Raw genomic sequence first — 21,677 nt, forward strand, 5'->3', positions numbered from 1 at the left:
AACATCAGGTGTCTTCAATAATGATCAATCATCACTAAACCAATCACTTAATTAGCTCATTAACTTTAACACTCTTGAGTGTTAATTTAACACTCATATTTTAACACTTTACACTCTTGAGTGTGGACTCATATACACTCCCAGGAGTGTTAATTTAACACTGGAGTTTTTGCTGTGTAGTCTCTCTGGTTCTGATCAAAAGCCACTGCAGTTCTGACTCCTGAATGTTCTTCCAGAGTCCAGATCTCACAGCCGGATCCACAGATGGCTTCTGGAGCTTTGATTCATGTGCCAAGATACTTGGGCAATCTGCCTTTCGGAGTCTGGAAGAAGATGAAGGACATCGTCCAAAACAGTGAGTCTGAAGAAGATCTGTGCTCTAACACAGCGGTCCCCAACCTTTTTTGCGCCACGGACCGGTTTAATATCAGACAATATTTTCACGGACCGGCCTTTAAGGTGTGGCTACGGAAGAGGATTAGGGCCAAGCAATAATAAAAAAAAATAAAACCATCTCGAGATTAAAGTCATTATAATTCGAGATTAAACTCGTTAAATTTCGAGAAAAAAAGTCGAAATACAATCTTGAGAATAAAGTCATTAAATATCGAGATTAAAGTCATTATAATTCGAGATTAAACTCGTTAAATTTCGAGAAAAAAAGTCGAAATACAATCTTGAGAATAAACTCATTAAATATCGAGAATAAAGTCGTTGTATTTCGAGAAAAAAAATCGTTACATTTCGAGAAAAAAACTCGAAATATAATCTTGAGATTAAACTCATTAAATTTCGAGAATAAAGTCGTTGTGTTTCGAGAAAAAAAGTCTAAATTAAATGTAGAGAATAACGCATTCGATCAGTGTTCATTGCATAGCCTAGCCTCATCGAGGTTTCGTGGTTTCCCAGGATACCATAAGACGCATTATTATGTTGGTTGTGTACGCATCCATCCACAGAATGTAACGACTGTAACCATCTATCTATACAGCCATTAATGGCAATGCCGTACGGTTTTAATTTATCATAGCTGTCTATATGCCAGAGTGCATTTGGGCCAGCGCAAGTGTAGCCTACTCTCCTTCGTCGAAATTCCACACATTGAGGATCAACAAGTTTAATAATGCGTCTTATGGTATCCTGGGAAACCACGAAACCTCGTTGAATTTCATGTTGGACAAAAGCGAGTACATCGTGCAAATTGGACTGATTTTTTCTTCTAAAAAGACCTAGCCGACCTAAGAATGTTCTATTCTTTGTTACTGAAAGAAAGTCTAAAATATAGCTTGACTAAGTGATCCAACTCCGCCATGTCAGAGGCTATAATGAACACTGATCCAATGCGTTATTCTCTACATTTCATTTTGACTTTTTTTCTCGAAACACAACGACTTTATTCTCGAAATTTAATGAGTTTATTCTCAAGATTGTATTTCAAGTTTTTTCTCGAAATTTAACGAGTTTATTCTCAAGATTGTATTTCGAGTTTTTTCTCGAAATTTAACGAGTTTATTTTCTCGAAACACAACGACTTTATTCTCGAAATGTAATGAGTTTATTCTGAATATTGTATTTCGACTTTTTTCTCGAAATTTAACGAGTTTTTTCTCGAAACACAACGACTTTATTCTCAATATTTAATGAGTTTATTCTCAAGATTGTATTTCGACTTTTTTTTCTCGAAAGTTAACGAGTTTAATCTCGCATTATAATGACTTTAATCTCGAGATGGTTTTATTTTTATTTTATTATTGCCTGGCCCTAATCCTCTTCCGCATGCGGCGGATAAATACAACAAAATATAAAAAATAATAAAAAAATAATTAAATATAGGCTAATAATAAACGTGAATCCAATGTGTAGGCTTACTTGCAATTTTATTAGCAGGGTACTCGTAATATCGCGCCTAAAGACAACTGAGAAAGCCTGAACACAAACAAAAAGCCCCCCAAAAGAAAAAAATCTCCATGTTTATGGTGCTGATGCGATGTAAGGGTGGCGCTGCCAATAAAGCACCTAAAAGCTGTCACAAAGAACCGATTTTAAGAACCAAAATTAATGATTATGAATATGTAAAATATAGCAGGAGACATTTTAATTGTTTAATAATAAACAAGTGTTTTCTGTGCAAAGATGAAGTTGACAATGCTGACTCGATCTTCGCAGTATGCCTAGTGAACGCGCCAGAGAGAAATGCACATTTCATACGAATTACATAAGCAGAGAACAGTCAGTTTTCTTTTGTTTTGAATTGTTCTGTTTAAAATTAGACATTTCAAGCTTTCTATGTCTCAGGTCTGTGAGGCAAGTAGGCTACCTATACGCTGAATTTCGGTTAATTTATGAGATCAGCTCCAGTTCACGCGCCCGCGCCTCCATGTCCTGATTAAATATTTTCTATTATATTTACTTCTTATTAAATCCAGGCAATTGGGTGATGAAACATTGATTAAAATTAAGATACAATTAATACAAAACGAAATACAATTTAAAGACAGGCTTTTTGCTTTCTGTCTGAGGTCTCTGTGAAAGTTTTAAAGCAGTCTTTTTGTGCCGCTTTCAGAGCGCTCACGTCCATAAGGGTGAACTGTCCCATCCGAACAATTATTATTATTATTTTTATTTTATTTTTTTATTTTGTGAAATAGGCTACATTTCTACATTAATGCGACTTATAGTCCAGTGCGACTTAGGCTATATTATGTTTTTTCTTCTTCATGACGCATTTTTTTACTGATGCGACATATACTCCGGAGCGATTTATAGTCCGGAAAATACGTTAAGTTATATAGGCTATTCTTTCTGTGAGGCCCGGTACCAAATGTCCCACGGACCGGTACCGGTCCGCGGCCCGGGGGTTGGGGACCTCTGCTCTAACATATACAGTGGAAATGATGGATGGGGGAAAATATACATTTTTTCATTGAAATTGTGTGGAATAAGATACATTCAATATGGTCATTATAAAAAGTGTTCTTTATAAAGGAAAAAAATCTCTGGAATCAATGTTTAATTGTTTAGATACTCTATAATGAAGTACAAAAAGTTAAATTGTAAAGTCGTTGGTTTAATCAAAATGATCAACATTTCATAAAATCTAAATTGTGTAATTATTTTCTCAGGAACATACTGACATAAAAAATAGAAAAAATAGAAAAAAACTATTGGATACCATATAAAGACTTTAGATTACACAACAATTGCCTGTAATCAACACTCTTCATTCATTTTCACATTTCACTTCGGTTCAGTTCACTCGTAATCAATTTAGTTTAATTGTGCAGGTGCATTTTTTGCCTCGCTATTTAGGTTTACTGCAGGTTACTGTCTCTAATGCACTAGAGACAATGCAGTAGTTGCTTGAAATTAAAATATGTCCCAAGCATACCAACTAAATTCATTCACAGGTCAATGTCACACACAACTCTTTTGCCTTCTTAAATGTTTTGAGCTGATTCATTTTCTTAGTAGAATAGAGACATCAAGAATCAACATATGAATCTCAACAATGGTGACATCCAACAAAGCCTTTTTGTGACTTTATAGTACAGTTGATCAGAATTTTTTTTTTTTCATTGTCACCATTGTTGTGATTCATACACTGATTCTTGATGTCTGAGTGAGTCTTTGATCCTGTCAAAACTTTTTCTGTATAATAACTTCATAAAATCTGAATATAACAGCACTGCAGTATTTTCTATAGCAGTTTTGTCATGGAAAATTAGCATATCATATTTAAGGATTTCATCAGGTATTACATTTTAGATGGTATCAATGAAGCAGGACACTACATGATGACCAACATCATCTGATCTGAGTTTCTCATGGATTGCTACCATGACAAAAATGTAGCAGAGACACACAGTTAAAGCAGCCAGAGAAAAATCTCACGTAATTAGTTAAAAGGTCAAGAGTCCAACTAAAGCAAACACTGATCTCCATCATGGTGACATCAAACTTTATAATTTTCAATAAAACTTCAACTTCCAAACAACTGTTAATTCTCAATAAGAATGTTAGAATGAAAGAAATAAAGTCTGGACTGTAATAAGTGAAGATGCTGAGATCCTGAGTGATCTGGTAGTGTTTAATGTTCTGTTGGGGTTTAAAGTGTTTCTGTATGGTGTGTTTTGTGTGTCACCATTGTGTTGAAGAGTAGAGCCTGAGCTTCAGTCCAGGATGAGCAAAGAAACACTGATGTTGCTTTATTTAACTGACAGTAACTGTGTAGTTGCTGATGCAGTGATGTATAGTCACAGCAAATCATGCATGACATGTAGTTCACTGGATGTTTTTTAGTAAAAAACAAATCTGGAAATAACTGTGTTTCTGTTAAAAAGATTAATGAAGATTTCTGTAAAAGTCTTTCGCACTTAATTATATTAGGATATTTTACATAAATTTTATGGGTTTTGTATGGCAGCCATTGCTGACAGTCATTTGACTTTTTTTAATGGGATTTTTTTTTACAGTGAAGGTGTTTGATCATAATAATTCAGGAAATAGCTGTAAAATAAGTGTTTTCCTGTAAAACATTTAAGGAAAATTTCTGTAAAAGTTTTTTGCACTTCATTTAAATTAGGACATTTTACTTTATTTTTAATTTGACAGCCGTAGTTGACAGTCATTGACCGTTTTTATTTTTATTACAGATTTTATTTTTTACAGTGTAGGTTTTAAGGATTAAATGTTAACATGGCGTGCCATAACTCATACTCAGGAAAGGGAGGAAAATGAGAGCAGGGTATAATGATGTGTGTCCAGTAATTTTCATCACCCAAATTCTTAACCCCAAGAAAGCCGCCTTAACAGACAACCCGCTGTGCATGTAAACCTCACTCCCCTAATCTCAAGAGGCTCGCTAGCGATTGACGTTAGCGGCTGCGGCCTTGTTACTGCACCCACCTCCCATGCCGGAGACCCCAGCTTGAATCCTGCTCGAAACAGGTCGAGTAGGACCAGTTACACAAACACCGTGCAAGTGTCTCTACGAGAAGCAGAAAGTGTCCGACTTGACATCTCCATTTTCAGTCCTACCCGACTGCAAGCGGCAAATTTCGCCAATCGGATGTCGGTTACATCCAGCCAAACTCGAACACACCTATTGCCTCCATCACAATATGATTGGTCTATTATGCTGTTTATGTGATAAATCACACCTCTCATGCTCTTGCACATTCTGTATCCACAAATTGGTCTAATGAATCAAACTGGTGTAAATGGACAGACAAATTCAAAAGTGAGTAAACTCACCCTGTTATATATCACCACTTTCTGTCACATCTAGGGATGTTCTTAACTGTTTAACCGTTAACCAACTGTAAGAATTTTGATTGATTATAGCTTCTGCACGTTGTCATCAGATAATTAATTTTGATTAAAGATTACTGTTATAAAAACACACACAAAAAAAATACTAAACATGGTTGGATGTATTTTTTACATTAAATGGGGTCATATAATGCCATTTTTGTACAAGCTAATATGATTCGTTAGGGTCTAAATTAAAAGTTTGTAATATACTTTAATTAAAAATTCTCATTAGTATTGTAAGAAAACACTCATTTTACCTTGTCAAAAACAGCTCTGTTTTCAGCACGCCATTTAAGTGCATGTGTCTTTAAATGATAATGAGCTTTACTCACCCCGCCCCTCTGTTCTGTGCCCACACCGTTTGTAATAACCACAATAACCATAACGCGTTGTTCATTATAAACGTGGGATTATGAATTATATTGAGAACGTCGTACATAGAAAACATGCCGTAATGTACCCTGAGTGTAAATAGTCACATTCATCGTGAAGCGTGCTAGCGATTTGCAAAGATTAATATAAAGGTTAATAAAACATTACACTCACTTATTCTTCTGGAGGTTCAGCAGGAACATGAATAGTTTGTACCGATCCTTTTTTCAGGAGCATCTTCTAAGCAAAACCAGCTTTATACTGACCCTCGAGCATTCTGGTGTGTGAAATGATTTGCGCAAACATGAAAGCATTGACGTTGATCGTGGGGAATATTCCCTTCGAAAACAAACTCAGCCACTGCGTCTTCGGATTTAGGAACATCAAAATGACTGCTGTGTTCCTTATTACAACCAAGAACAGAACACCACAATCGCTTAGACGCCATTCTGCTCATAGACAGTGCTCCAGCGTATCAACAATACAGGCTATGATGACAGACAGCTCACCACGAGCGAGGGCGGGTCTGTGTTGAAACGCTGCTGTCAGTCAACAATCGTGGGAGGGGCGTCCGACCGTATGACGTCACTAGGTCGAACGGCTTGATTTGAGAGGGGGGGAAACATATAAGGAGATTTAAAAAAAACACTGGATGGATTTTTATCATTCTATGATGGTTGTGTACAGGCACTGCCAACACACATTTCAGTACAATCAACTTGTAAAAGTGCATGTACCATTATATGACCCCTTTAAGATCTGTAAAATGCATTAAAGGAGAACTCCGGTCAATTTTAACATTGAGCTCATTTTTTTGTACATTTGGAGTGCTGTCAATACAGCGAACAACGACAAAAATCGGTGTTGCCTACACCGTGTTATCCTCTTTTTAAAATTTGCACCCTGTTGACTTCAATGGGGCAATGTTTAAACCTGCTTTTAGCCTCTTAATATCCCTGTTGTGTCATTACAAGTGCACAGCCAATGTGAGTGATTCCTTCAGAGTGAACACGAGTGAATCTGACTGCAGTAGATGTGAAAGATAAGAATAAAAATGATGTTATTTAAGCCAGCGCAAATACCTGTATTTACATCCTGTTTTCGGTCGAAGTCCACAGTAGTCGATTGTCGAGTTCACGCCCATAGGTTTAATTACCTATGATCACGCGCGTGAACTCGACAATCGACTACTTTGGACTTCGACCGAAAACAGGATGTAAATACAGGTATTTGCGCTGGCTTAAATAACATCATTTTTATTCATATCTTTCACATCTACTGCAGTCAGATTCACTCGTGTTCACTCTGAAGGAATCACTCACATTGGCTGTGCACTTGTAATGACACATCAAGGATATTAAGAGGCTAAAAGCAGGTTTAAACATTGCCCCATTGAAGTCAACAGGGTGCAAATTTTAAAAAGAGGATAACACGGTGTAGGCAACACCGATTTTTGTCGTTGTTCTCTGTATTGACAGCACTCCAAATGTACAAAAAAAATGAGCTCAATGTTAAAATTGACCGGAGTTCTTCTTTAAGAAAGTTAATAGTCAGTTTTGATCACGTTGATCGGTGGCGTGTCGATTGGTACATCCATACTTACAATATTTGCTAAAAAATTTGCCATAAACAAGAGAAGAACAACTTGTTCACATGTACTATTACAGTTACAGTTATACAGTGATATCACATATTTTGTCAATATCAGTTGCTGTTGACAATGGAGGCAAACCTGAAATTTCTCAAGCACATTTACTACAACAACACTGACAGTGATCAGAGGAAAATGTCCGTTGTGTTTTATCAATAAGACAAGTTTTCATAATTAATAATAAAATTCATCACTCTTGATCATTATATGAACATCAGAATAAAAGCAGCTGTTGATTGTTTCTCATCAGCTCCTGTGATTCTGGATCCAAACACTGCAAATCCACATATCGTTCTGTCTGATGATCTGACCAGTATGAAATGGAGTGGAGAGAGACAACAACTTCCCGATAATCGAGAGAGATTTGATGAGTATTCGTGTGTTCTGGGTTCAGAGGGTTTTATCTCAGGAACACACTGCTGGGATGTGGAAGTTAAAGCGTGTCCATGGTGGAGCATTGGAGTAACTACAGCATCAAACCAAAAAAGGAAGAGACGTGCTTTCTTTAACACTGGTGTCTGGAGTGTGCAGTATGATCTGTTTGAAGGGGCTGGTTTTCCTGTTGAAACGAAGCTCGAGAGGGTAAGAGTTCAGCTGGATTATGACAGAGGAAGGGTGTCATTCTCTGATCCTGTAACTCACACACATCTACACACAATCACAACCACCTTCACTGACACAGTCTATCCGTTCTTTTATTGTTTACCCCCTCTGAGGATCTTACCATCAGATAGTAAGTAAATGTTACACCTGTAGTTCTGGATCGACTTGATTTTGTCTTTAATGCCGGGGACACACTTAACAACTATAGCTGAAACATTCTAGGATTCAACTGAACACATTTAAGGTGATGATACACAGAGCAACTTTTTGAGCAATGTTGCTGGGCAATCTTGCAGAGCAATTGTTGCTTGGGCTAGGGAGGGGGAAATGAAGCCTCATGAATCACTGAGGCTTTCCCCTGACTGTTCCGGGAAAAGATTCAAAGCTTCGACAGTGTCGAGAACAGCGCCATCTGGTGCTTATTTAAAATAAAGCAGCCAGAAGCCTGTGTTAGATGCTCTGGCAGATGAAGCAACCACAACACACTCCATAGTTTCAATGTTATGTGCACAAATAAAAGCCTTACATGTTTGTGTTTGATTTGTTCATTAAATAAATTCATTTTCCCATTAAAGTGTGACAATAAAATATAATAGCTTATAAGCTTATATGATTCAATAAAATTTAATGTAGGCCTTCTCTCTCTCTCTCTCTCTCTCTCTCTCTCTCTCTTTCTCTCTCTCTTTTTCCACACACACACACACACACACACAATGAATAAGGACATTGTCTGATAGGATCATCTGTTATTAAATGTCAATATCAATAATTGTAAATATCAACCAGACTGAGGCAACAATGACTCGTTAAATACGATCTGAAGTTCGAGCCTTCTGACACCCCAAGCAAAACACGCACGTGACTGGACAGAAAGTGAGGCTTCGTTTGTCATCGATCACGTGACTCTAGTAAACCAATACACGCCTCGATACGGGGCTTTACTAGAAATTGTGTCGCTTATGTGATACGCGCATCGAAGCTTCAGTGTCATTTGTAACATCACTAGCTTGGGCACTTTCCCATTGAAAATGGGCAATACATTTCTATTTGGATAATTGAGATCGGTCGTGGGCCCTGTGTCTCATCCGGTTGCCCGTTGACGGCAACATTGGCCAGCAACATTGCTCAAAAAGTTGCCCTGTGTATCATCACCTTTACAGACTGTTTCCAATGACTAAAGCAGATTTTAAACACCAACTCAACATAACGCATTTGGCACATTTGGGCATGATCAGCCGTAAGTATCAAATTACATTCATAATCGGCCTTACAGTTGTTAAGTGTGTCCCCAACTTTACAGTCATCCTTTTTCCAGTATTTAATCCATATTACATGAGTAAGAGTGCTGTTGATTTGAATATCAGTACGACTGTGATTGGGCCGCAGGGGATCACATGACTGATATCCGGCACTACAGCACCACTCACTCTCACATTGCTGTTATACAACAGTTCAATAAAAAATAAGTTAATATCAAGTAACTTAATGATTGCTTAATGAAATTTTATTTACATTCCTCCAACATAAAGAGTTCCAAAAGAAACCAAATCTATGAAGTGAACACACATACATGTGGAGTGAAACAAACGCTTTAAATGTTCCAATGCTGTTTAGAGGTGGGATGATATGGTTATCTCACGATTCAGTTCAATATTCAATATAAATTTTTTTTTTTTTTTTTTTTTTTTTGGTTCTCATAGACTGTGCCTTTCACTTTAAGAAAAGATGAAAAACAATTAAAGCTTCATTTACATTTAGGCTGATCAGGAACAACACTTGGGAGCCAAACAACTTATTTAGTTTATAAATGACAGAATCACTTGATAAAGATTGTTCAGATCCCCTTCAGTTCATTAAATGCATAAACTCAAGTTTATCACAGTTCCTGGTTCATTTCGAATCAGACACTACCAATAAATGACTCGCAGTTCAGTGAGGGAGTCGGTTGTAAATCCAGTAATGGCTCTGAACAATTCACTGACTGAGTGAGTCAAGTCGCCAACTCTGCTGTAATAAAGGCATGGATAACTTTCTCAAGGTCGTTGTGAGATAGGAGATCATTCTGAGCTGGTAAAAACTGTGTTTGACCACAGAGCTAATCTGTTTGTAAAGGCAGAGTTCGGAGTTGAGGATGACACCCAGGTTTCTGGCATAGGGTTTGACAGATGGGGTGAGGTCGGTGACCTAAATTTTGCACTACAGTGCATCTTGCCTTGGGAGAACCAAAAATGATGACTTCTGTCTTGTCACTGTTTAACTGGAGAAAGTTGTTAACCATCCAAATGTTGATGTCTTCGAGACAGACCAGGAGAGATTGAATGGAGTCCCTAGATTTTAGAGGTAAGTACAGCTGTGTGTCATCCGCATAGAAGTGAAAAGAGATGTTATGCTTTCTTATGATGTCACCAAGTGGAAGCATATACACAGCAAAAACTCCAGTGTTAAATTAACACTCCTGGGAGTGTATATGAGTCCACACTCAAAAGTGTAAAGTGTTAAAATATGAGTGTTAAATTAACACTCAAGAGTGTTAAAGTTAATGAGATAGGTAAGTGATTAATTTAGTGATGATTGAACATTATTGAAGACACCTGATGTTAACAAGCAGAATCACTAAAGGAGGAAATCACTAATTGTAAGTTACCATTAAGGTGATGGGTGTTTGCTTTAGTTGGGCTCTTGACCCTTATATGTTTACTTTAAGTTTTACTTGTCTGCTGTTATTGATTTATAACAGTCAGATGAACAAAGAAACAATGTGATCTGATGGTGTTGGTTATGTTTTGACATAATCATGTTGTGATCCGTAAAACAAAACTTATTGAGATGGCTTAACTTGTTAGTTACAGCAGCTCTGTGATTCTACAGCACATGATTTTCAGTATTTTTCATATAGTCCAAAAATATTTCATAATCATTGTTCTGATCAAAAGACTTTTAAATGAATTTATTTAGAAACACAGACATCAATAATCAGCCTGTGAATCTCAACAATGGTGACAATAATAAAGCATGTTGCAGTGTCTGCCACCAATCACAACTCATTAATGGCTCCCATCATGCATTGCGGTATGAATAAATTATGATCTGAATTGTCTATGTAATTTACTTTTCCTAATTGAATATTCTGCTCGTCACCATTGTTGAGATGCATAGACTGAATCTTGACATCTGTGTGTGCCTAAAAGAAAGGTTTTTTTTTTCAAAACAACTTTTAAGAAATCCTTTGTATTATATCTAAAATTCTGGATATTTATGCAGATTCACAGTTATGCTGTAATCAACAACATAAATCTAAGTCAGAAATAAGGATCTTAATGAGTTCAGTGATCATTTTCAAATGATGATTGTCATAATATAACCAACATCATCAGATCACTTTTTTTCTTTGTTCATCTGGCAGTTATAAGATACAACAGCCAAACAAAATTTAAAATAAATGTATAAGGGTCAAGAGCCCGACTAAAGCAAACACTGATCACCATAATGGTAACTTACAATTTGTGATTTTCTCCTTCAGTGATTCTGCTAGTTAACATCACGTGTCTTCAATAATGATCAATCATCACTAAACTAATCACTTAATTAGCTCATTAACTTTAACACTCTTGAGTGTTAATTTAACACTCATATTTTAACACTTTACACTCTTGAGTGTGGACTCATATACACTCCCAGGAGTGTTAATTTAACACTGGAGTTTTTGCTGTGTACAGGCTGAAGAGCATAGGACCCAAGATGATGAGAACTGGCCAATAAACACTGAGAAAGTCCTATGTTTGAGATAGGAGCGTAACCAAATTAGTTCAGTCTCCCTAATGCCCACCTGCTGATCACGGCAGGTGAGGAGGATGTTGTGATCAGCGGTGTTGAAGGCGGCACTAAGATCCAATAATATTAGGATGGCATTATCACCTGAATATAGTGTGAGAAGAAGATCATTGGTTACTTTGAGCAGGGCTGTTACAGTGGTTAGGATTGGGATTGGGATTAGGAGTAGGTCAGATTAGCGCAAAACAGTGCCCTAATAGGGTCACATAATTCCGCACAACACCTGAAATGTAAAACAGAGTCAGACGAGACTTTCATGTTCAGAATAGGTGATAAGGTGGATAGTTTTATATAACATACAGATCATTTCTGCATTTCGTACTTCACATGAAAAGTCCCTGGTGATTCCAGTGTAGATCCGGCCCTTTCAATCTCTATTTCTGCAGCAAATTTCAAATGATGAAAACAGGTTTGGTAAAGTAGGGCTACTGTTGCAGACAATGGAGCTTTTGATGAATAACAGTTTGTTTCATTTAGGATCACATGGACCGAAAACATGTTGCACACTTCGATATATTATATTTTGCAGCGATAGGTTCGTCTTATTTTGGTTCACAAAGTGAAATACCAACACACATGGAAAACTGCTTTACTAATCAAATCTGTGGCCCAACTGTTGTTTGAATTAGGAAGAATGAAGAACAGTTTACTCACTGCTATACATTTGGAATTGATTAATTTTTATTTATCCACAGTCATTCATCTTGTCTTTTCTATACTGCCCTGCAAAAAAAAGAAAAAAAAAAAAGAAAAAGAGCATTTGTCTTTTCACACATATTTTGTGTTGACCAATCACTATTTTTGATCAGCTTTTCACAAAACTGTAATGTTCTGATTGCTTTGTTCTCTTTCATTGTTTTCACATTGAACACATGGTAGATCTACTACTACCACTGTCTTGAGACTATAGCTTCACCAGCTGTTTATGAATGCACAAACGTGTCCTGGGAGACTGTAATAAGTAAACCTGATTCTGCTTATGGACTATTCATTTCTTCAGTGGTAAAACCGTTTAATGTGGTCTTTAAATCTTCTGTAAGGTGATAACAGGTAATGAGAACAGAGATATTTTATATGACATGAAAAGAAAAGAAACTCTCATGCACAGATTCACTATAACATCTGATGGTAATCAGATAAAAATGTTTTATAGTTTCATCTATAGGTGTTCATTCATAATAATGTGTATAATTCACTCTTGATAATTATATACACTTGTTTTCTCATCAGTTCATTTCTATTATATTTCTGATATGCTATAAATGTTTTATCATTGTATTCTTTATTGTATACTGCCTTTAATTTGTGCTGATATAAATAAAGTTTTTGCTTAATTCAGTTATTTGAGGGAATTTTCTTTTTTTTAGTGGACTCAAATGAAATAAGTTCACAGTTCTAAAATACTCACATTACCAGGAAAGTCCACTAGTTCACTTGCTTTGGTCCAGACCAAATACAATGTTTTTTTTGTTTGTTTGTTTTTTTGGTGTGGTTTGCTTTCACTCTGCCCTTTTTGCAAGTGAACCAAAATTTGTAAACTAAATCACACATGTGCTAAGGTCATCCATTCATTGGACAGAAATGAACAAGGTTCTCACCTTAAACAAACCGTGCTCCTTCAACTGTGCTCCTAAATTTTTGCTTTTTAAAAGAATATATAATGAATACAAAAAAAAAAAAAAAAAAAAAAAACTATCTTACCCTACCATATGTTTTGTAGCTAAATAGCCTTCTTTACTTTTTTTATTTTTGTTTGTGGTTTAATGATACAGGTAACATCAACTGCAGGACATTCCAGTTCAGTACAACATAAATTCTGTTTCGCCCTCTAGTGATGCAAATAACATAGAAATATGACTATATCATTTTTACCAAAATAAAAATAAAATACAAAATTGCTGACTCTGAGGAAGATCGGGAGGTGGGAAACCCTTACGAAAATTAACCATGGATTTATTATAGTATAAGTGTACCCATGGTTTTGGATGACCATTTGTATAGCTACAGTTTTACTACAAATACCGGTTAAAGTTTGTCAGTGTAGCAAAACCATGGTTAATTTGTATTTCCATGGTTTAACTACAATAACCATGTTTGTTTTGTTTTGTTTTTTATTTGTAGTAAAACTATGGTTAAAAGGGAAGGCCATACCAGAATACTTTAAAACTTTAATACTGTTCATCCTGTAAATCAAAAATGAAAAAGAAAAGTGTTAAAAAAAAGTGAAAGTAAAGAGTGAAAGGGAAGGGGGAAAAAAACAACCCCAAACAAATAACAACATAGGACGTAACACTCCTCCCCATAAGAATAAACATATCATGTTTATTTCAGTCAGATCTATAAAACTACACTTTAGAAAAAGCATCAGCCAACACATTCTCTGACCCTTTGCTTGATTTCAAGGTTGTATCCCTGAACCACCAACGGCCAACGCATAAGGCGTTGATTCTTGTTATACATTCTTGCAAGGAACACCAAAGGGTTATGGTCTGTATAAACGACTATAGGGACACTCGAAGAACCCAAGTACACTACAAAGAATTGTAGGGCCAGCAACAAAGCCAAAGTTTCTTTTTCAATGACGGAATAATTTCGTTGATGTTTGTTAAACATTTTGGAAAAATAACAAATGGGGTGATCTACTCCCACATCATCAAAAAGCAAAAGCACTGCTCCAGCTCCCACAACGCTTGCATCCACTTCCAGAACTTTCGAAATCTGGGGCAGCCAGAACAGGAGTGTTGTACAACAAAGCTTTCACCGCTTCAAATGCATTTTGACAATCGTCAGACCAGATGAAAGAATTAGCAGGGCTAAGAAAATTTGTTAACCCAGATAGCAACATTGTTTCGGCCCGGATCTGGCCCACATCTGGCACTTGTGGAATGCGGATCTGGCCCACATGCGGCGTGGAATGACGGCACTTGGGCGGACCGCTCCTGTTTGCCAGATCTGGGCCACAAGCAGGCCATAGCAATGCCACATATCAGCCAAGAGTAAAGAAATAAACCAGAACTGGACCTTATCTGAGCCACAAAATCTGTTTATATTAAATATGAAGTCATCTCAGCCTTAATAAGCCTGTTAACAAGCAGAATCACTGAAGGAAAGAAGAGAACAGAAAAAGAGATGAGCAGAAACACAAGAACTACAACTGACTTCAGCCACAGCCTTAGATGAAATCAACTGAAGAGAAAAGAAGACATTAAATCTGTGAAGATCTCAGCAGAGGAGGATTAAACAACTCCACAAACAGCATTACCAGCTTCACTTATTACTAACCAGACTGACTTTATTTCTGTTAGAACTCCTTATTGAGATGTGTTTAATTTGAAGTCACCATAACAGTGATTAGTGTTTCCATTATTAGGGCACTTAACTCTTATGATTTCTATTGTTTTTCTTTGGCAGCTTGTGACAGTGTGTTTGTTAAACACATTTGCAGCAACAAAGAAAGCTAAAGTGAAATGAGGTGATGATGGTTATCTGTTGATGATTGTATAATCATCATGAAATGACTTGTTTCACTGATGTCTTTGGAATCTAGCAATTGTGTTGTCACATTAATATTTTCACACCACAAACCCTGTGTTACTGCAGCATGAGATCCAGAAATATTATAACAATCAGTTAGAAAACTTTATCAAACATGAGCACAAAAAAGTCAGTTTAATATGACACATACAGATATCAACAATCAGCGTATGAATCTCACCAATGGTGACAATCAAAAGTACCTTGCTGCAATGCATGCTGGGTACCAGCATAGTACAAAACTCCCAGCATGCATTGCAACATGACTAAATTATGCAGCTGAATTGTCCTATTATTTTGTTTAATTCTAAATATTTGCTTTTATTTGTTGCTGTTGTTTTTGTTGTGAATTTGTGTTGTGATGTTCTGAATTGATCGGTTTATCTAAATTTTTGTGATTGTCACCATTGTTGAGATTCATATACGCTGATTGTTGATATATGTGTGTGTCAGCTTTAATTAATTTTTTGATCTCATGTTTGTTAAAAGCTTTAAACTGATTGTTATAATATTGCTAGATCTCATGCTGCAGTAACACATGGTTTGTGATGTGGAAATATTAATGGATCAACACAATTGTTAGATTCCAAAGACAGCAGTCAAACAGGTTACTTCATGAAGATTATAAAACCATCAACAAATAACCATCATCACCTGATCTCATTTCACTTTAGCTTTCTTTGCTACTGCAAATGTGTTTGACAAACACACTGTCACAGCAGCAGCCAAAAAAAGACAAAAGTTATAATAAGAGTTAAGAGCCCAACTAATGGAAACACAAATTATTTCTTTGCTCTTGGCTGACATGTGGCATTGCTATGGCCTGCTTGTGGCCCAGATCTGGCAAACAGGAGTGGGTCACCCAAGGGCCGTCATTCCACGCCACTTCTGGGGCCAGATCCGCATTCCACAAGTGTCAGATGTGGGCCGGATCCGGGCCGAAACAATGTTGCTATCTGGGACGTGGCTATTGACTAAACACGTAACACGTAACACGTGCATGACATCACCGCTTTCACAAATGTGCGTATTTGTAGTTTACATGAAATGGTATCGTTTTAAAAAACTTGCACTTTGAAACCCATTTTCAAAAGTTTGTGTGACCGAAAGATTGAATAAAAAGTTTTCCGTTTTGAGTCTGACCAGGGGTGTGAACCCACGACATCAGTCGCCAGTGTTTTAATGATTGAAAGAATGATTCAGGAACATCATACTAACTTTAAATAACATTCTATTAACATTCAGGAAACTGGACATTTTATGTTCCTAGAATGTTGAAATTGTTAAAAAAAAATTAAGTTGAAAGAACGTTTGAGGAATATCATACCTTTTAAAACACGTTCATCTAACATCAAGACAACGCCTCTTTGACAACGGCTTTGTGAAAGTCACATGACTTTAGGGAAACTGTAGAGTGATATAAGACAAAAACAGGGATGTGCAAAGAGCCACTGAGTCACAAATGTTGCCCTCTTTAGCTGAGGTGAAGAGAATGTAATCTTGTGGTTTATTATACACTTTAATCCACAGCTAGCAATTTTTATGTTCCCTGTTCTTGTCTTATATCACTTTACAGTTTTCCCAAAGTCATGTGACTTTCACAAAGCCACAGGAGCTCACAGCAAACTCACCAGTGTTAACGCTTTCCCAGCTAACAGATTTTTGTTATAAGAACGTTCTCCAAATATTCAGTGTTGGTTCTGGGAACGTAAAAAGTGTCCAGTTTTCTTGATGTTAGATGAACGTGTTTTAAAAGGTATGATATTCCTCAAATGTTCTTTCAACTTAATTTTGATTAACAATTCAACATTCTAGGAACATAAAAATGTCCAGTTTCCTGAATGTTAGAATGTTATTTAGGTTAGTATGATGTTCCTGAATCATTTTTTCAATCATGAAAACACCTGCTGTGAACAAGCACTGAAAGAAAGAGAAATATGAACACAAACTGCAACTTTCTTCAGACACATAAAAGAAGACATTAAATCTGTGAAGATCTCAGCAGAGGAGGATTAAACAACTCCACAAACAGCATTACCAGCTTCACTTATTACTGACATTATTTCTGTCAGACGTCTACAAAAGTTCTAAGGAATGATCTGTGTTTATAATATTGACTCGCTGTGCGTATGATCTGAAAGCATTGTTTGATTTTGAGCAGAGATCAAATGGTTTTGAGGCAATTGTTTGATTTTGCCAGAAGAGTCAGAGGTTATCTGAATGTTGTTTGACAATTTGGTTTTGTGTTTAAGGTTTTGAGGAAGTGAGTGATGGTTTCAAGAAATGGGTTTTAGCAATTTATAAAAACTGTAAAAGTAATAATAACAACAACAACATAAAAATTGCTTTGTAGCTGTGTATTAAAGTGTATGCATAATGAACCATGCAAATAAAATTACATTCTCTTCACCTCAGCTGAAGAGGGCAAAATGTGTGACTCAGTGGCTTAACCCCCTTTGCACATCCCTGTTCTTGTCTTATATCACTTTACAATTTCCCCAAAGTCATGTGACTTTCACAAAGCCACAGGAGTTCACAGCAAAGTCACCAGTGTTAACACTTGTTTATTTTTGTTATAAGAATATTCTCCAAATATTCAGTGTTGGTTCTGGGAATGTAAGAAATGTCCAGTTTTCTTGATGTTAGATGAATGTGTTTTAAAAGGTATGATATTCCTCAAATGTTCTTTCAACTTAATTTTGATTAACAATTCAACATTCTAGGAACATAAAAATGTCCAGTTTCCTGAATGTTAATAGAATGTTATTTAAAGGTTAGTATGATGTTCCTGAACCATTGTTTCAATCATGAAAACACCTGCTGTGAACAAGCACTGAAAGAAAGAGAAGAACACAAACTGAAACTTTCTTCAGCCACAGCCTTATATGAAATCTGACTTTATTTCTGTCAGTTATTGACAATTAATAGAGGTTTAGATGAATGATTGTTTCATTTGAAGTTACCATCATAGTTATCAGTGTTTACTTTAGTTGGGCACTTGACCCTTGATTTTTGTTTTATTACTTTTATTTCAGCCATTGCAGTTGTTTTCAGAAAACATTTCTGCATTAATAAAGCAGATCAATATGACTGCTTTAATTATTTGTTTTATGTGAATGAGTGGGCAGGGTGATTTTCACATTGTTTTGAAGAAAAAAAATCTAGGCTACAAGATTCAGTTCTCAAAAGTCTTGTGAACAAATGATTAATATGTGTTATATGGCCTTACTGCAGTGAATTAAAAATGTTGTTTTCTTAATAACCATGCATAAATGTAATTTTCTCAAAAATACAAACATGTACATACATGTTGCTCACATATTACTGTAACCCTGTTTGTGCGGAATACAGTGTAATCAGACTTTAGCCATTAATGTTTATAAGCACCTGAAAAAAAAAGCACAAATGTCAGGGCATCAACACTTGATTATGAAATATTGACTATTAGAACACAACAAACACATCAAAACATTTTTTATCTTTTTGTTCATCTAGCTGTTATAACTCAGTTAGAACAACCAAACTAGATCTAAAGTTACTAAAGTTAGTAATTTAAAGGTCATGAGCCCAGCTAAAGTAAACACTGATCACCACAATGGTGAGATACAATTTGTGATTTTCTCCTTTAGTGATTCTGCTTTTTAACATCAGGTGTCTTCAATAATGGTCAATCATCACTCAATTAATCGTTAATTATCTCATTAACTTTAACACAGCTTCAGTGTTACTTATAACACTCTGAGGCTACGTTTACACGTGGCCGTTTATTTTCATAAACGGACATTTCACCCTCTCCGTTTTCAGAAAAGTGTTCGTTTAAACCAGTGGTTCTCAACCTCTCCTGCAGGGACCCCCTGACAGGCCATGTTTCTGTTTTAACCCTGAAATGGCACACCTGATTCAAATAATTAAAGGCTTAATGAGTAGTTGACTAATTGATTAATTGACTAATTCCTACTCTTCCTATACTCATTAATTGAATCAGGTGTGCCATTTCAGGGTTAAAACAGAAACATGGCCTGTCAGGGGGTCCCTGCAGGAGAGGTTGAGAACCACTGGTTTAAACAAACCCGTGTATATTGTACATGCGTCAAGAGCATGCCAAACCTGTAGGTGGCAGTGTAACGAGAAGCTCAAGCCCATGTTAGCCAATCAGAATCCCGAAAATATAGGTTGCACCTTTGACGCAGTGCAAGTTCTGCCTAAAACTTTCTCAGTATTCTCAGTTTGTCTCAGTTAACCTGCAAACGTGCAAACAGAGTTTTACAAAATCTCCACTCTGGCCGGAGGTTTTAGAAAGAATCGTTTTCAGAGGCGAATTCTCGGTTTGCGTGTAGGGAAATGGGAAATGTCTCCGTTTTTCAAAATAACCATGTACGTGTAAACGGGGTACAACATATGCCCAGGAGATGTAGTGACAATCTGGTATATTCTCATTGTTAATGGGACTTGAGGTTGCTGTCTGGCCTGTCCTTCATTGCCCTGTCAATGGAACCTTCGTTTACGTAGAACAGAGTAAGAGTTGTGCCTGTGTGCACCAATGCCTCAAACAGATCCATTTCATTGTGGATATCGCGGCTATGGCACACCAACCAATTCGCACTCCTCTTCATATCACCTCCAACCCCATCTGGCGCCCCTTTACCGTGGCTGGCTTTGAACAAATTCCAGGTCCCAGCTTGGAATCCCTTTTTGTTGAGGAGGAAGGTGAAGACGTAGAAGTTCCCATTCTGGCGGTACTGCGTGCTAGGTCCATTGCTTAGGAAATGGACCACTGTGACAACAGGGAAGAAGTTCTTGACATAGGACAGAATGGGGCTTAGATGTTCCCATGGGGGCCCCTTCAGTCATGATGGTGAGATGGTGCTGAAGCAAACTGGTTCTGCGTCTGGTCCAACATATAAAACTCCAGTGTGCAGCGTTACTTGCTCATGGGATTCTCCAAAGTGCATAAACTGTTCTCTTCTTTCCTTCAGTTTCTTTGTAATTCTGCTTGTTAACAGGCTTATGATGACTCCATATTAAATATACACAGATTTTGTGGCTCAGATAAGGTCCAGTCCTGGTTTATTTATTTGCTCTTGGTTGACTTGGCATTGCTATGGCCTGCTTGTGGCCCAGATCTGGCAAACAGGAGTGAGCCACCCAAGGGCCATCATTCCAAGCCACATGTGGGCCAGATCATCTTTCCACATGTACCAGATATGAGCCGACACAATGTTGGCTATCTAGGAATGGAACCACCACGTGCTTACATAAATAATATTTTTTTTCTGAATTGCTAAAACATTAAACCCCATTCTCTAAACCAAATTGTCAAATAAATCACTCTTTCTGTGAAACATTAAACAAGTTCAGGTAGTTAAAACACTGTTTGCAAATCTCCTGGACTCTTTTTGCAAAACTTTAAACATATTCTAACTCACTAAAACACATTTCGCATTGTGATGCACTTATGTTTCAAAACGCTAAACACAGGCAGGCAAAAGTTAAACACAACTACAACACAGTTGTCATCGTTTACTCATGACTCAACATTTTTCACACTTATTTCTAATGATGTGACCAAACCAACTGTACAAAATACAAGTCAGTTCAGAGTGCCAAAATTGACTCGAAATATTGCGCTGAATGTTGATACCAACAATGGATGAAAAATATAAGAGGAATAGGAGGCTATGTAAGATGTGGTGAACAAGGAGAAAGAGGATGAGAACGAGAAAGAGCAAGGTGTGGAGAATGTTGTCAAGGCTGGATCTGGCTTTAGGATCTGGATCTGGCCTGCCGACAAAACATTGTCTATGATGTGATTGTGGACAAAGTCCTCCAAATTTCAACAAGATTAGCTTGTTGCTATTAGCTTAAACATTGTTTTTAAATATAGTGCATACAAGATTTTACAGTCTAGGGTGTCAAACAGACATCAAGAATCAGCACATGAATCTCAACAATGGTGACAAACGAAAAGCTTCATGCCGCAATGCATGCTGGGTGCCACCATAGTACAAAACTCATCCATGACTCCCAACATGCATTGCGACATTAAGCTTTTCGTTTGTCACCATTGTTGAGATTCATGTGCTGTTTCTTAAAGGGGACCTATTATGCCCCTTTTCACAAGATGTAAAATAAGTATCTGATGTCCCCAGAGTGTGTATGTGAAGTGTTAGCTTAAAATATCCAACAGATCATTTTTTACAGCGTGTTTAATTTATCACATTTTGGTGCTCAGAGAAACGCACCTTTTCAGTGTGTGCCCTTTTAATACAAATCAGATGCTGCTGCATGGCACTGGGGGCAGAGCCATAGATATCATATAATAAAGGCTAGATGTCTCGTGCGCGCTGCTGGCCAATGGAGGTCGACGTCCGCA

Source organism: Rutilus rutilus (genome assembly GCF_951802725.1).
Source record: "Rutilus rutilus genome assembly, chromosome: 1".
NCBI classification, from domain to species: domain Eukaryota; kingdom Metazoa; phylum Chordata; class Actinopteri; order Cypriniformes; family Leuciscidae; genus Rutilus; species Rutilus rutilus.